We start from the raw sequence: 9,364 nt of genomic DNA, 5'->3' as shown, positions 1-9,364 counted from the left end.
TATATGTTTGTTGTGTGTGCGCATAATGCATTTCAACTTATTTGGTAGCTGGATTTACAATTAAACTATCCCGAAATGTCACCCAGATCTCCTAGCTGGTGGACCTGGGGGCGCAAATTAAAATATTAGCCTAGGGCGCAGGAAACCCTAGAGCCGCCCCTGACTCGGCCACCTGGATACGCCAATCCTCTCTGCTGTCTAGGTCTAGTAAGGAACAATAACTAACTTACTTTTGCTGTGTACATGCATCCCTAAAACAAAATTAAGACATCCACATGACATGTACTTTACTGATACTTTAAGTACGTGTGGCTTTATTCCTGACGTTCGTTAAAGGTTTCATCCACAAAAATTTTCTATTTTATTATCACTTGTCTTGGTGCCTCGCAAGGAATCAGCTTTTTTTTTGGCAATAATTATCAAGTATAATCCTTAAAAAATTTTTTGCTCCATGAATATTATCTAGGATGTAATCCTATGATTTTACTCAGTTCTGTATTTGTTTTACACAGAACATTTACAAGAAAAAATATACAAATAGCTTGTAATATTTCTGGTTTTTACCACAAAAATTTGCCATAAAATTATGACTGACTATTCCCTTGATTTTATTACCGTTCACCATAACTTAATGGGACCTTTTTCCGGGAGAATTTGGGCATTGGTCAATATATCATTTGGGCGACTACTCATCATATAGTTTGGGCGATAAAATATCAAAATCCTGCAAATTGGCGCCAATCATTTGGGCGAATCAGTAAGGAAAAAGAGGCAAAAGTATTTAAGAACACGTTCTCACGTGGTGATAATTCTGTAATCGGTTGGTGGATAACTCGGTAGTTAGCTGATTAATAACTGGCAGTAGTTATCAGCATTAGTTATTCATTACTCGGCTATGGAAAGTAATATCTCAAACAAACCTACGAAAAGAGTGCTTTAATATTTTCTGGCTTTTTTTTGTATATTCATATTGAAGAATGTCTCGTGGCGGTGCACAAACAAACCAATGTAAAGCCAGAATTAGGTGACTAACCTCAGCTATCCGAAGTTTGCGGATCGTAGCCTGGATAAAAGGAAGACCAATTTTCTTAAGTTTATATCCTGGCGCTCTCAATTCTAAAGCGAACCCAATTTACCTGCCATTCTAAAACTAAACATTACCAAGAGATTGGCAAATCCAAGGACCCAGAAGCACAAGCCCCATCCTCACAAAATCATTTGAGCAATTTTAACATTCAAAAACTTTAGAGCCAGAGACAAGGCCACCAAGTGATTAAACAATGCATTATGCAAAAACCATGCATTTCTGTCGCCTCAATTATCAGATCCACTCAAGTCCAACGCTAAAGCCTGTGTTGTGGTAACCATCGACAGTCACAGTAACTTCAATTTATAGGCATAAGCAATAACCCCTCCCGGGGCAAATTACACTATCGCTATCGAAAATTTACTGCCTGCTTAACTTTAAACTATATTAACCCTTACATAGCAATTTGGACTTAATTCAACCCAGGATCAACCCCGGAGGATCCTTAAAATATTTTCTTGGCAGTATCTCATGTCAAAGTGAATTTTCACTTCCAACTATTATCGCTCAAGTCACCTTTACAAGTGTTCTCAGCCGAATGTGATCTCCAGATCATAAGGAATGATCTTAAACATTAATTATTCCTGTCATCAGAGGGGTCAAAATACTATCACTTTGCTCAAGTTAAATCTGCATAGACTATTGCAAGTAAACACCAAAACTAAAGTGTTAACTAGAATCTCCTCAGAATTAAAAACATTTCAGTTGCTTCATTTCTCATATCAATTTCCCCATCTTAATTTTGTTAACCAACCAATCAGTAACTACCATTCCTTTGATTTCATAGGACATTCTTTGTCTTTCAAGGCGTATTACAAAGTCTACCCCATCACATGACATTTAGGTGTTAAAGAAATGGACAAAGGTTTACAGACCTATATATTATGCTAGTCTTCATGCACAAATACAATTACATATCCATAGTAGCCAGATTATAAAAAAAATTGAATAGAAGGTAGAGCACAGCATCTACAAGTTCTAGTTGTCCGGGTAACCTGGGTAACCGAATTTAGTGCGCTTCGAATCCTCACAGGATATGCACAGCCTCTACAGGTTGAGTTCTTGTCAGGGTAACCGAATTTAGTGCGCTTCGAACAGTCACAGGGCATGCGTTGCATCTACAAGTTTAGCTCTAGTTGTCTGGGTAACCGAATTCAGAGAGCTTCGAATCCTCACAGAATATTCATTCTTAACGAAAAGAGTTTCTTTCCATTAATGTCGATGTTATGGTCTGCTGCAGATACACCAAGAGCCTGTGCATAAGAAAAGTAGTTTGTTTGGTTTTAGAATTTACTAAAAGCTTCCATGACAGCCTACCCTCTTAGTGAAAATGGCCTGTTCAGTTAGTCCCAGCAGCTATTCTAACATTATAATTACTAAATTGTATGAGTAAACTTTCCCATTAACAATCCCATGTATTAGTATTATTGCAGCTTCAAACTGCCATCAACTTTCACATTAATCCCATATATTACCACCACTGTTCCTGCAAACTCCCAGAAAGATAACAGGATGGAGTGCCATCCTTTAAGATAATACTTAATAGGGCACCAATCTTACACTGAAAACGCATCTAACTTCAGTGCTACTTAACTGTGAAAGGTTCTATGCAAAGCGAACACTGTCTGGCAACTTTTGTGCTTTAGTATCCAGTCTTGAGGGAATGGAAACCACACAACCCCATAGGGCGAAAATTTAAGATGGGGAACTCAGAATAAGAAAGGGGTTCCGATGCATGCTTCGGTGCTGGAGGAAAGGTGAATGAAGGCAGGGGTCAGTGAAAATATGCAATGCAATCTGAACTATTTCCTAATATAAAAGCTTTGCTTGAAGAGTAATGGGCTGGTGTTGAGCGCGTTGATGGAACGATGTTAACAAGACTGCCCAAATTTGAATTAACATTTCCGCTATTAACCAACCTATTAGAATACCTGACAAGTCCACGACATCAGTGTCAAAAAAATTTTAACATCAAGACTTAGGCTTAGAAAATCTTTAAGATCCACCTATTACCCGTCTAGTTCCTATTCTAGGGGAATGAAATTCTAAGTTATAAAAGGATGTCAGACAGTTACCCTACCCTATTCTCAGCTGCACTAATACATTCATACTTACGTCTTATGACCAAACAAAAGGGCTCAAGTACTATAATACCCTCTGGCTCTGCTATCAATAACTTGCACTGTCAAAATTAGTCTGACTAAAGCGTTTTTTAGTCCAGTCTATTCCCAGCATCCTTAAGAGATAGACTTTAGCATTTATTACACTTATCCTACACCCTGAATCTATATAAAATCAGCATGTTCTTTACCCTATTCTAGCCTATCCTATATTTAAAGTTCCATATAACTTCCTATTAAGTCCTAGCTACACGAAAACCATCAACCTTGCAGTTCTAACCTAAGTTAGAAATTGGGTGGTTTGAAATCCCTATTGTGCATGGTGACAGTCACCATACTTGTTTTCGAACTTCCTGTTGTGCATGGTGAACAAGTCACCATGCACAACGAGCAAGTCCACCTTTGCCTGACAGGTGGCACCACCACCCCGGCAAAGGTGGACTTGGGAAGTGAGCAAATACTTAATTTGCACAATTTACACATAAAGACTTAATTTGCACAATTTACACGCAAAAATTTGCACAATTTACACAAAAAGACTTAATTTGCACAATTTACACGCAAAGACTTAATTTGCACAATTTACACGCAAAGACTTAATTTGCACAATTTACACGCAAAGACTTAATTTGCACAATTTACACGCAAAGACTTAATTTGCACAATTTACACGCAAAGACTTAATTTGCACAATTTACATAAAAGACTTAATTTGCACAATTTACACGCAAAACACTTAATTTGCACAATTTACACGCAAAACTTAATTTGCACAATTTACACGCAAAAGACTTAATTTGCAAATTTACACGCAAAGACTTAATTTGCACAATTTACACGAAAGACTTAATTTGCACAATTTACAAAAAGACTTAATTTTCAAATTTACACGCAAAGACTTAATTTGCACAATTTATAGAAAGACTTAATTTTACAATTCTAAAAAAACTACTTAATTTGCACAATTTACAAACCAGACTTAATTTGCAAATTTAATTTTAAAAGACTTAAATTGCACAACCTAAAAAGACTTAATTTACTCAAAACTTAAAATTGCTTAATTTACACGAAAAGCTTAATTTGCATAATCATTCAAAAGCTTAATTTGCAAAAGACTTAATTTGCTATTCAAAGTTTAATTTACACGCAAAAAAATTTACACGCAAAGCTTAATTTACACGCAAAGAATTTTTAAACTTAATTTGCACAATTCTAAACAAAAAAGACTTAATTTGCACAAAGACTTAATTTGCAAATTTACACGCAAAGCTTTAATTTGCACAAAGACTTTCAAAACAAAGTTTAATATACACGAAAGCTAAATTTACTACTAAAGTTTAATTTACACAAAATTTACAAAAAACTTAATTTTGAAAATGAAAACTACTCAAGACCTTTAAAAATTGTTACTGTTCAAACTTAAAAATTCCAAAATAGAGAAAACCTTACAATTCTAAAAAAACACAACTAGCTGAAATTCCAAGATCAAACCAAATACGGCAAATTTTTAAATTTTAAAAATTTAAATCCACGAACCTAAAAAACTACTAGGTTTACTCTACAAAATTTCAAAAATTACCTTCCACACACACATTAAACTTCTACACACACATTAAACTTCCACACACACATTAAACTTTCACACACACATTAAACTTTCACACACACATTAAACTTTCACACACACATTAAACTTTCACACACACAAACTCTTGATGCTAAAATATAACTAAGCTAATAACCAAAAATAAAAATTAAATACTTGAAAACAAAAATACTTGAAATGTTGAAAGCCAGTAAAGTTACATTTTAACCTTTGCAATTTTAAAGATGAAAAAAAATAAAACACTTAAAGCTTTAAGAATTCTCAAAACAAGGTTTTGAATATAAAACAAAAAATGCATTAAAACAAAGCCTAAACTTAAAATGAAAACTAAGTTTTGATTCTGAAAAAACCTAAGCTAAAAACCTCAAGTCACTCGACTAAAAAAAAAAAAAAAAAAAAAAAAAATAAGTCTCAAATAAATTCATTCAACTAAAATGGGAAAAAGAAATGCTTACTCACCCATTAACCCTGTTTAGTTATAAGGTATCGGTACATCCAAGACAACTCATTGTGGCACGCTTATTTAACGACACATAACCTGAAAGAAAATATATATATTAAAGCCCAAAATGTTCTAGCAAGTGGAAAGAACCAAAGGCAGACTAATAGTTATCTGGGTAATCTGATAAGTTTTAAAATACTAAGACAAGGAGCAGCAAACAAGGCTTTATAAATACTGATAAGCGTTATTACTAGTTTGCCACTTAAGCCTAGAGTAGTTAAATTTAAATCAACTTAATAAACCCCATATTACGAAGGCTATGGTAGTCTAGTTAAGCCTCTCTAAATCCTCAAGAAACTTCAAACCCTATTGCATCGTCAGACTTCCTCTATTGCAGCATAAAGTTACAATGAAAACATCCAAAGCACTGCACACGATTGCTAGTATAAAACCAAAGTGCAAAGAATTACCACTCATAGCAATCTAGTTCAGCTTAGTAATATAGGGGCTTCGAAACTAAGTCTTAAATACCACGTTAAGGGGCAATCTACAACGATACCTAAACATTTTAAACAGTTATTGTAGGAATTTAAAACAAAATCGAAAATACCAATATTTAAAAATACGAAACCCGCAAACTGAAAAACTGAAAACTTTCATACGACAACTGTATGTCAGACCTCAAGTACCACAATCTAAGTATTTGAGATATATATACAACGCAAAACTGGCAACAATATCAACTCGCCAATCTAACAAACCTTTAAGCACGCCTTCACGCCTAAAATCTTGCAAAGACTACTCATAATACGACATTCAAGAAACTGCTCAAGCTTCTTTAGACCTCAAATGAATATTGTAAACAGAACACAAGCATGTGAAGCATATGGGCTATTTGAACCTAGAACAAATGGCAAGTCAGGCTAGAGAGCATTTGTACACTGCGCACCAAGACTATACAACAAAATACCACCTTGAAGTGAAGATAAGAGTGGAAAGCAAATTTTAAAAAGAACTACTCTCCTATTCTGCAGGAGCTAAGATACTCACGAGAAAACACTGAAACAATTATAAAATACAAGCACCTTAACTTGAAAACGTACAAGGGCCCGTCAGAGAGGGAATCATTCCTGTGGAGGACTGTACACAAAACCAAAGTGAAACCAACGATCCTTCAATATAGCACGGGCGAGATCCCAGACGCAAATGAACGAGGAAGTCGAGTTAGTGTCAACGAAACCTGTCTTACCAAGCCGGAGACTCTACAACACTGAAACAAGCTGTTCTTGAGGATAACAGCCAACGACCGCTGCAACTGCCTGTTTGTGGGACGTCGCTTTATCGCCCTTTCGCCACCGAAGAGGTTTAAGGCGATGATCAGAAAACCGGCAGAAATTATTATTATTATTATTATTATTATTATTATTATTATTATTATTATTGAGAGTTGCACTGAGACTCTTCCTTTTTAGCGAACTACCCCAATTATGTATCAGTAGTTAGCTCATCTGAAAAAAATTATTATTATTATTATTATTATTATTATTATTATTATTATTATTATTATTATTATAGTTGTTGCTGTTGTTTTCAGCAGTGCTGGGGCATAAGAGTTCATGAATATTACTTTCTACTAGCGTACTTAATTTAGTACACTGTATTGTGTTCATCTTATCGTGCATCATATATGGCCCGGAGCTGAAATAAAGGATATTATAATCATTATATTATTAATTAACGCAACATGGCGTCACAATGACATGGCCATAGACAAAAATAGTATAAAACTTTTGTTAAGGTGATTCAAGGTAAGCTTATTAACTCGCACCGATGAATGCAAGGTAATTTTTATAATTAAATTTATTATTATTAATAATAAAGGTGCGTAGGTTCGTAATCTGCTACGGTAAAAGGCCACCTTCAGCAATTTGCCATATGGATTCAAGGCGTTCAGTGATAAATATACCCCAAAATTTTGGGGAAATTGAGAAGGTAGGAGGACAAAGTGGCATCAAATAAATCATTTATATCTGTTGTAAGTGATATAATTAGCGGCTAAGTCGAACAGTCGTCAATGAATTTACTGAAACCAGATCATATTGTTCGATCATCGGCTGATATTCGAATCCTGTTTCGATAGTATTAGGTGGAGGTATGCGTGTGTGTGTGTGTGTGTGTGTGTATGTGGTAGGTGGAGCTCTGAAAAATATGATCATGTGGATTATATATATATATATATATATATATATATATATATATATATATATATATATATAGAGAGAGAGAGAGAGAGAGAGAGAGAGAGAGAGAGAGAGAGAGAGAGAGAGAGATAGATATAGATAGATAGATAGATAGATAGGTAGGTAGATATTAAGCCACTAATATATACCTTAATATCCAGTTCACTACGCCTCGGGAATAACAACTTACATCCAAGAGGAATTATGATTAATAAATGTTTCGTCACCAGTTCTCAAGAGATGTATAAGTTGACATCGACTCTGCTGTATATGAATGTCGAACTCAGGTTTTGTACTTATAATCGATATCAGCCCATCTGACTGGTAAATTTGTAACGCGTGGCTAATTATAAATTTGTCGAATTTGTCTTATACACCGATGGTTTTTCTTATATTCACAAACATTAGGCCACAAATATAAAATATCCAATTCACTACATTAGGTGGAGCTCTTAAAAATATGATTATATATATATATATATATATATATATATATATATATATATATATATATATATATATATATATCGGATATTTGCTGAAAGCAAATGGGTGTTATATTAATACACACATAAACAAAGCCACTCCAACACCTTCAAAAACATAACAGACACCTCACACGTCTCGAACTGTCAACCTATACCAGTTCTCCTCGCTGCTGGGAGAAATATTTGGTAACATGTACACAATACAACCGGGGTCTAAGCGATGTCAGGCAGGGCAGCATCGAGGCTATACCCCACCGCCAAATCAAAGTCCTTCAAAGAAGGCATCGTGCTTACCCCATATAATAATGGGAAAAATGCACGTTAAAGGCGAAGAAGAAGATATATATATATATATATATATATATATATATATATATATATATATATATATATATGCTCACACACAAATATTAAGCCACAAATATCGTTTATTGTCTAATTATATACCTCATAATGGCTTATAACCAGAAGAATTATAACTGATAGGTGAATCGTTACCAGTGGTATTCGAAACGTTGCTTTATTTAGAAACAATGTTGTACTTTTGACCATGGGTGATGAACAGTGACTTTTGACCACTGACCCATCAAGAAAGGCGTAAGTTGATATCAACTCTGCTGTATAGGCGCAATTCTCTTTGATTTTGATGGACATTTATAAGAACATTCTCTACGATTCTTCGATATGAAAAACAGAAAGGTAGTCAGGTTCGATGTCCCTATAGACATGTTAATGCCTCTGCTCAGGGAATTTTATTTTGGTGGTATATCCCTTATTTTGTTATGCCCATTGGTTTGAAGAGAGATCTGTCTTACTGGCTTGGTTGATGGCTTTTCCGCCGTCATAGTGAGGCAGCTGGTTGAGTTGTTTACAGATGAAATCGACTCCATTGTCTATGTAACCGTCAGGACAGGTTCGTGGTCCCCCGAGAAAAAAATTACACCGATACCTCAGTCTTCATTGATAGTGCAATGTCATGATAGTTAGGAAATGAATGCAGGAAATAGAGAACGCTGGTCGTCTATAGACGTTGAAATTGTACTTGAATGATTCCCTATTGATATATCTAAGAAGGCTAGTTCCTGTCTTTCTCATTCAGTTTTGAACGTAATGCTAGAAATGAATTAATTTTACTGCAAATAGATACCAAAATTCTTCTCAACTATTATTCCAGAACGTGAAAATGTCAGCAACGTGTAGTACCAAAACCACTTTGGGACTGAGTCATTAAAGTACATGCAGACTTTGGCTTAAAGAGAATAGCCCGCTGCCTATCCCACAATAAAATCTTTGTAAACCTTTTCAGTTAAAAGAGGGCTTGTTATTGTTAATAATTTAATTTTTTTTTCATTGCCCAGAGGAAATAAGTCTTCGTAGGGAG

The 9,364-nt window shown here is 34.8% G+C and overlaps 1 long non-coding RNA gene across 1 annotated transcript; it reads right to left on the bottom strand.

Annotated features, from left to right (window-relative positions):
* Window positions 1–1,952: 1,952 nt before the first annotated feature.
* Window positions 1,953–2,972, bottom strand: LOC136845557 (uncharacterized). Its single transcript, XR_010855179.1, has 2 exons — window positions 2,682–2,972; window positions 1,953–2,340 (listed from the first exon to the last, which is right to left on the bottom strand). It is a non-coding gene; the product is annotated as an uncharacterized lncRNA (long non-coding RNA).
* Between the last annotated feature and the right edge of the window lie 6,392 nt (window positions 2,973–9,364).

Source organism: Macrobrachium rosenbergii, chromosome 14 (assembly GCF_040412425.1).
Source record: "Macrobrachium rosenbergii isolate ZJJX-2024 chromosome 14, ASM4041242v1, whole genome shotgun sequence".
In the NCBI taxonomy this organism is placed as follows: Eukaryota; Metazoa; Arthropoda; class Malacostraca; order Decapoda; family Palaemonidae; genus Macrobrachium; species Macrobrachium rosenbergii.
This window is presented reverse-complemented; position numbering and strand designations above follow the sequence as displayed.